Source organism: Zingiber officinale, chromosome 6B (assembly GCF_018446385.1).
Source record: "Zingiber officinale cultivar Zhangliang chromosome 6B, Zo_v1.1, whole genome shotgun sequence".
Taxonomy (NCBI): domain Eukaryota; kingdom Viridiplantae; phylum Streptophyta; class Magnoliopsida; order Zingiberales; family Zingiberaceae; genus Zingiber; species Zingiber officinale.
In genome coordinates this window covers 29,055,025-29,064,371 of record NC_055996.1, presented here as the reverse complement: position 1 = coordinate 29,064,371, position 9,347 = coordinate 29,055,025, and positions in this window count along the sequence as shown.

Sequence of the window (9,347 nt, the reverse complement as noted above, 5' to 3'; positions counted from 1 at the left end):
CAACATCCTAGGCCATTTATGGATTACATTATTCAGTGTGGAATCATGGCACAATTGTTAGGTTTCTCTATGTGTGTTTTACAATTTATTTTTTAAAAATATACAACAGAAGTATAATAATAATTTTCTAAATTATTACAACACGCATCACACACATACACATGAATACATATGCAAACATAATCATAGAATAAAATTTCATAAAGAAATTATATTTGTCGTATGACGTGTAGAGGAAACAACATCAACTAGCAAACTTTACCAAGTTTGCCTCTATTCGTATCCATGCCGAGATACCTTCAAGATGACTTTGCTAAGCCACAAGTTTTCATCTCCATTTTGATACTAGCCACTCAATTTGGTGCTTGGTAGCAAGGCCAACTTGGTGACACCAAATGGAGAGGCTAATCGGTGGCACAGTAGCCCTTGGTTGCCATTCAACGATTACATAGCCATTGTTCGGCGATTGGGAGGCCGCGATAGGGTGGAAGTAGCTGATGACAAGAGGACAACATTTTTATGTTGCTATCCGGCTGGATTCACTACTGTCTGACGGCTTGGAGGCTGCTGTCCAGTGGCACAACAACCACTTAATGAAGGATCAGAAAAGCGATAGAGGGGGAGGGGGTGAATATCGCTAGTGAAAAATCATTTCTTTTTCATATTATAAACAGAGATCAGAGTAAGCAGCAGAATAAGATAACAAAAATAATACACTAGAGATATAGTTTATTGCTAGATTTGGAGCCTGTGTCAACTCCTACTCCAAGACCCATGATCTTTGATCACACCGTTGGACAATTCACTAAAACCCTTCTTTCCATAACCTCTGAAAAGAAGTAATTCGTATAATGAATAGGGATAGTAACAACTCTACAATCTCTTTATAAAATGCAAGAAATATAAAAGATTATACCAACAATGAGGATAAGATATCAAGCGCTAATGTTGGAGAGTCTTTTAACATAGTAGGAGCAGAGCTTGTATGCACAGTAACAATAATACAGATGATTAACAAATAGAAGATCAGAAGGATGCACAGAAGTTCTGCAGGCTTGGAGCTCGAGATGTACTTTTATAAACATTGTTTAGTCAACTGAAAAAGCTTTTCGGTCAACCAAAAAAGCTATTCGATTGACTGATCCTTTCGGTCGACCAAACTTCCTATCACTCGACTGATCAAGTAGCCTTCCTTCTTTGTTGTGATTCGATATTCGTGTCATAATGCATTTATTGTTCGATCGACTGAAAGATTTGATCGGTCGATTGATCACTGAAAATTCCTTTTTTGCTAAGATTCGATCTTCTACATCATCAATGTCATTTAATGTTTGGTCAATCAATCCCTAGGTTTGGTCTACCGATATACCTGAATACCAAATGCCTTCTGTGCGACCTGAACTCTATGCCATGTCAACTTGGTTCGATCGATTGAACCTTCTGTTTGGTCGACTGATCCCATCAGTTTCTACAAAATAGAGTTAGTTCGATATAATAATAATATTCCTGTAAAATAGAGTTCATTCGATATTGTAGGGATATGCCCGATGAAGTGTGTACTAAAATACATTTTGTAAGCATGCACAACGGAAGACTAAAACGTAAATAAATCTAATTTATTACACCACACACCACACGCATGTAGGATACAATCACACTGGACAAGATTATAAAATAAAAATGAAAACGAATAACAATTATTCTAGGTATACTTTACGGATGACCTGTAACGAGAAGGACATCAACCATAGTAACAGTGTCAAACCTCCCCTCTATTCGTATCTGTAGGACCGTTGCAGCCGGCTAGAAGGGGGGGTTGGATAGCCTGCAAACACAAAAACAAAAATCAACCCTTCTCGAACTCTTAAACTAACACTTATAAAATAAGGTAAGCAGAAAGTAAATCATAAAAATGAGACACACGATATTTACTTGGTTACAACCGGGGAGGTTGTTAATCCAAGGTAAATGTAGTACTAAATACTCCTTCAGGCGGAGAAGCCTCGTATAGCAATGAAGTGCAGAAGAAGAAGCTTAACTCTAAACTAAAGCACACAAGTGTTGGAATTACAATTCGTGAGTTCGTTGAAAAGCTTTTGGACCAAGGCTATATTTATAGCCTTGGTTGGGGCGCCCCGAAGGGTTTCGGGCGCCCGGGGGGGGGGGATAAAATTTTATCCTCAACGTTCAGATCAAGTCAAATCTCGATCTGGTCAAATATCGATTTCCGGGCGCCCCGGTACGTTCCGGACGCCCCGGTCAGCTCAAGGCGGCCCGGAGGGAAAAGTCAACCCTGTTGACTTTTTCTAGCCTCGGGTCTTCTGCTCCGGCTCCGTTCGCTTGGGTGATCTCTGCCATCCGGAAAAGGGCTCACCCGAATCCAAGTTCCGGTCTTCTCGAGCAGGCTTCCGCTCCGACTTCTCGTCCCTCGGAATCGCTGCGTGCTTCCTTCTTGTCCACCAGCGTACTCATCCGTAGTCTTCGTCCCTCGGTCGCACCCTGTACCGACCTTCTCGCTAGCTGCGTTTCTTGCTCCCCGAGCAATCTTCCGCTCCGGCTTTCATCCCTTGGAACCACCGCATGCTTCCTTCTCGTCCACCGGTGTACTCTTCCGCAGTGCCTCGTCCCTTGGACGCACCGCGTGCCGTCCTTCTCGCTAGCTGCTGCGTCTTTCGCTCGAGTACCCGTGCTCCTAAGCTCCTGCACACTTAGACAAAAACACACAGGACCTAACTTAACTTGTTGATCACACCAAAACAACCTTGGGGTTCTAACAATCTCCCCCTTTTTGATGTGATCAACCCAAGTTAAGCTAGGGTAAAAATAGACATGAAAATTAAACAATTTTTATTGCAATAACGTGCAACAAGATAGAAAAATAAAATTTTTAAAAAATTTCAATTTTCAATTTTCTACCTTTTCTACCTCCCCCTAGACTTATACTTTTTCTTCTCCCCCTTTGATAAAAAAAAAAAATTGGGGTTGAAAGAAAAATCTAGGGGTTGACACTTAAAAAAAATATATTTCAATGATTTTCTGGAAAACATTTCTAAGTCAAGGAAAATTTGTAAGTTAAAAATAACTTTTGAAAAATTTCTAAGTTTTTGCAACCAAAATTAACCTTTTTTTATTTTAACAATTGTTAAGTTTTCGTCATCAGAATTAAGAACTTTCTAAGCAGAAAACTTTATGCAAGAAAAATATTTTTGAGAAAATTTAGAAGAGAATCAAAAACTTTTTAAGTATTTATTATATATATATATATATATATTAATTCTAATGCTATTATCAAAAAGTTTTAAATTTTCATTTTAATTTATTATAACTTCTCAAATCACACTTTTTCATATTTAAAGCGACCAATATTAAACATGCAAAAAATTATATCATGTTAATTTCTATTATTAGTTTGTCAAGATTCTTTAATTGACAAGCTATTTCTTTTAACTTAATAATTTTTGTTATATTTTGAATTTCTAATTCACAAAAATATTTTGATAATATAAATTCTAACTTGATAAATTTTTTCGACAATATAATTTGTAAAACACCTTTCGGCAATGCTTCTACTTTGTAAAATTCGTTCAAAAAAATATTTTGTAATTCGCAGAAATATTTTGTCATAAATTCTACTTTGCACAAATCTGTTGATAGTAGATTTTCTAATTCGAAAAACTCTTTCGATGATATTTTGATTGAATCACTCAATTGATCAGAAGTTGAAGTCCATACCTGACTTACCTTCTTAGCCGTTGATTCTCCCCCTGTTGAATTGCTTTCTTCCGAAGATTCTCCCCCTTCATTGATGCTCATTGAAAAAGAGCTTTCTGTGTCCTTGGGATGAAATTCGGTTGTTGAGGTTGTCGTGACACTTACCTCAGTTTCAGACTCTTCTGACGATGGATCGGTGTTAGATTCAACTTTGACTTGTTCTTCGTAGAGCTTTAAGAACTTTTCCCAAAGTTCTTTTGCGCTTTTATATTCGCCAACTCTATCAAGATCTTCATTTGGTATTACGCTTAGAATGTGAAATTCTACCCGGGCGTTTGCCATATACTCGTTACGTTGCTTCTGGTTTCAGAGGCGTTTATCAAGTTCTTCTCCATTCGTTGTCTTTGGTGCTTCAAAACCAGATTTCATTATTAAACAAATACCAAAATTAGTGTTTAGATATACCTCCTTTTGTTTCTTCCATAAAGAAAACTCCCCCTCGAATGCTGGTGGATAGATGCTATCTTCGACCATCGTTTTGTTGCTTCTGATGGCGGTTAGTCCTTCTGAGGCGTCTCTGCTCTGATACCACTTGTAGGACCGTTACGACCGACTAAAAGGGGGGGGGGGTTGGATAGCCTGTAAATACAAAAACAAAAACCAAACCTTCTCAAACTCTTAAACTAACACTTATAAAATAAAGTAATCAGAAAGTAAATCATAAAAACGAGGCACACGATATTTACTTGGTTACAACCGGGGAGGTTGTTAATCCAAGGCAAATGTAGTACTAAATACTCCTTCAGGCGGAGAAACCTCGTACAACAATGAAGTGCAGAAACAGAAGCTTAACTCTAAACTAAAGCACACAAGTGTTGGAATTACAATTCGTAAGTTCGTTGAAAAGCTTCTGGACTAAGGCTGTATTTATACCCTTGGTCGGGGCACCCTGAAGGGTTCCGGGTGCCCTGGGGGGGATAAAACTTTATCCCCAACGTTTAGATCAAGTCAAATCTCGATCTGGTCAAATATCGACTTCCGGGCGCCCCGGTACGTTCCGGGCGCCCCAGTTAGCTCCGGGCACCCCGGAGGGAAAAGTCAACCCCGTTGGCTTTTTCCAGCCCTGGGTTTTCTGCTCCGGCTCCGTTCACTTGGGTGATCTCTGCCATAAGGAAAAGGGCTCACCCGAACCCAAGTTCCGATCTTCTCGAGCAGGCTTCCACTCCGGCTTCTCATCCCTTGGAATCGCTGCGTGCTTCCTTCTCGTCCGCCAGCGTACTCATCCGCAGTCTTCGTCCCTCAGTCACACCCCATGCTGACTTTCTCGCTAGCTGCGTCTCTTGTTCCCCGAGCAATCTTCCGTTCCGGCTTTCGTCCCTTGGAACCACCGCACGCTTCCTTCTCATTCGCCGGTGTACTCTTCTACAGCGCCTCGTCCCTCGGTCGCACCGCGTGCCGTCCTTCTTTCTAGCTGCGTCTTCCCATCGAGTACCTATACTCCTATGCTCCTGCACACTTAGACGCAATGTAAAAACCACACAGGACCTAACTTAACTTGTTGATCACACCAAAACAACCTTGGGGTTCCAACAGTAACCACGCTGAGCTCCTCAAGACAACTCCGTGAGTACAAGCCTCTCCTTCAGAAGTTACTAACCACGAGAAGAGGAGAAGGATCAAGAAGAAGAAGTGAAACAAGGAAGGAATACTTCCTTGCTTGGTCACGACAACAAGGAGAAAACTTTCTCCTTGTTGTGGTGGGCGGCGACAAGGAAAGAGGCAGAGAGAGAGGAGAGGAAGATTTGGTTTCTAAAACCCAATCAACCAAATAATGAAAATTGTGTCTAATTCTCTCCTAATTATATCTATATATAATCCTCTTTAATGAGTTAGATTAGAAAGCCCAAATCCAACCCATTATCTCTTAACTAAAAATTAGCCCATTAACTTCTTAGTTTAGTTCACAATTAAACGAAATTGGTTCATGACTAACCCAAATAGGGTCTAACTCTTCCATAAGAGATGTGGCCTATCCGCATTTCTGATTCGATAAATATTTCTATATTTATCTTATATATAGTCCAACCAAATATTTACTCTTGATCTAAGAATCCTATTTTTTAACTTGTTTTATGTCTTTTAGAGACTCGTAGTGCGTGTGACCCAATAGGTTCCTGATTTATCTTGGCCGTCCATAATTAACTACTTAACTATAAATGATCATGAGTGGCACCTAGTTGTACATCATGATCCCCAATTAGCCAAAAAATTATAGTTAATTTCAGAATTAATTCTGAACCCTTTAGTAGCTACAGTAAATCGTGCCTTATTTCTTTCACTTATCTTATACCCACTTGGTTTATGAGATTGTCTATATATCAGTCCCCACTAGGCTGACTATGTCACACTTAGTCTAAGTAATACTTTCTCATTCTGTGCATTCAAATTACTCGTACATGTGTCTAAGAGTCTCGTACTTTAACATGTGACGCTTTGGCCAAAGGTTTTGAGTTGTCGCATTCTAAAGGAATGAAAACAAAAACTGTAAATGCTTACAGCGATCTCCCGTAGATTTACAATTAGCGATGGCAGGACTTGCTATCGGAAGAATGATCACACAATCGGAAAGCTCTCCGCAATTCCACGAACTAAATCTCACCGCCTCGGATGTTCTCCCAGTCCTCTCTGTTGTCTTTCTCTTTTTCTCTCCGTGAATGATCCTTGGACGCATCCCTTATAAAGGAAAAATTACTAGGGGTATAAAGGACAATTTACTCCTAAGAAGTGGGTAACGTGGGTTTTCCCCATGTTCCCATTTCCTACATCTCGCACTCATCCAAGGTAAGTCACTAAGACCAGTTCATCCAGGTTAGTCACTAAGACCAGTTAGTCAGAAAGACTAAATAAGTCATATAGACTATTTGAGAGTTTAGTCACAAAGACCATATTAGAACATCCAATCCATACTTAGAGAAAATGATTCGTATGACAGCAAGCATGCTGTGTGATAGTTGCTAAGAAGATTGTTATACCTTACATAGCCGCTCTTTGAGTGATCATTGCTAACAAAGTTGTTACAATTTACTTAGCCGCTCTTCCAAATAAATTAGAGACGCACTCTTCATGGCACATAGCCTCTCTCTCTTGGTTGCACATAGTTTTTATCTAGGATTCATCCAATCTTCTAGTGGCACATAACCATTATCTTAGAGATATCCATGTCTTGCTATTTACCCAGCTTAAATAATTTTTATTTACATCAATATGAACATCTCTAATCCCTTATAATGACTATTATATCAAGAGCATGCTCCATATTCAAATATTCACTATCATTTCTGTACATAACAGAAATGGGTCAACTAGTGAATAACATCAAAAGATGTAAATATATTTAATCTTCCTTTTTAGCTAGAATCTATTCATTTCAATCAGTCACTTTCGTAGTTATGCTCTATAGACTGAATCATCTATAGCTATAGGATACATGCTAAAGTAGTAGACACTGATTAAAACTTTAAGTAAACAACTAAATAGTCACTAAGGGCAAAAACTGAGATTAACTTATAATCTCAAAGGTCTCACATAGTAGAGAAACAGAGATTCATTCTTGTACTACCTTTATTATCACAATTGTAAGGAACTAGGGCGCTAAACATGTGAAAGAACAACGAAAAACATCTAGTTCCTCCCAGAAGATCCATTCGAAGGAAAACCACATACTAAGTTTCTACATGAAAAAGGAGTTATTCCTTTGTTGTGTGCCCTTCGCAATCCCGACAGTAACGTTTCTTTAGATACAGATCTTAGCGTGATCAAGTGGCCGCACCTCTATGGTATCCACACGAATAAGCCTTGTTTATCTCACAAACTCACAAAGTGAAGAATGAAACAACCAAAGGTTGTGCTAGTAACCCTTCTTGGAAGTTTTGGCCAAGTGAAGAGAGGAGGAGGAAGAAGAGCAAGAACACCAAAAACTCATCATCAAAATGAATCCAAAAACCCCTTTTTATAGATTCATGAAATTGCCTTATGCCTTAATGTCAATTGCCTTAATTGACATTAATTTGTCTTCATCCAATGAATCCAATGCATCCAATGCATGAGCAATTCAAATTGTTCACTCTTCATCCAATGCATGAGTAATTCAAGTTATACACTCCTCTTTCTTCATGAATTCAAATTCATGAAATCACTTAATGAGTCCAACTCATTAATCATCAATCCAATTGACTCAATAAGTCTAATTTAAATTGGACTCAATCCAATAGTTGGATTTAATTGAGTCTAGCTCAATGAGTCTAATTTGAATTAGATTTAATTTAATGATCCATCATATGAATCTATCTCCATTAACTTATTCTTTGTGCGTGAACCAATAAGTTCTTGTAACGTTGGCAATATATCTGAATCAACATTTAGATATATAAGCAATAAGTGACATCTAGCAAGGCATCATTGCTACCCAAGTGACAAGAATGTCGAGATCTGACTTTAACCTTTTCGTTGCTATTATCTTGTATGACTCAATCCTTCTATCCTTAATATCTAGATTGATCAAAGAGGCATAGACTGCGTCATCCTCTTACCAATCTTTATGTTTCTTGATCTCTAAGTAGACACACTCAATCAAATAAGCTCAATATCGCATATTGACTCATTTAAGCACGACCATGCATTCTTGTGTCCTACTAATCAAAGGGCCCACAGATATCATTTTCGTTATATGGAAGGGATAGATCCCATTTACATCATTCACATCCCTCCGTATAACTTATTGTATATCCAGTGATCGACTTTATGGTCCACCCTGTTACGGGTGACATTTGTCGATACCAAAGTATACAACTCCTTATGTAAGGAACCGTAGTCACTTCAGGTTTAAGGATTATTCATACTAATAGTCACATGAGAATATTTATGACACTTATATAACGATCCATGTAACATTCTCATGGTGTGTCATTGAGTATATATTCTCTAATATATACTCATGTGTCAACCTGATATCTCATACCCATGACTTGTGAGATTAAGTCATCCGTTGACCTACATGCTAATCTCAACATATTAATATTATCCTTGCATATTAATGCTTGACTAGGAATAGTTAAGAGTAGTGTTCTATGTATATCTATAATATCTCACTATCAATTAAACCAATTGATATGTTGTAGATTAGAACCTTCTACTCTAGGACATTATTATACTTATTTTTTCGGCATTGAATTGAAGTAGATATAATGACCAACTTTGCCTTTATTAATAATGAAATATTATACAAAAGGAGCCCTTTATAATCATCTCATAATTGGTACTGGGGTTAATACTAACAGTAATAACATATGTGGTATGAATCACATATTACGATGTTATTCTGTTTACTAAAAAGAGCGCATGTTGTCTTCAAATTTAACATCCTACAGATTTAGATCTAGGCATACCTAATGTTAAACCCTAGATTCAACATATGAATTCTAATACGGCTTTTAATAGGTTCAGTAAATGGTGGATTTATTTACTTCGATCATTATTAACACATAAATGATCTCAACTTGACATAATTATCAAGGCGACCTTAACTTATGGTCTGTCTCTTTTTATAGCTACGTAAGCTGCCCATAAGTAACGATCTT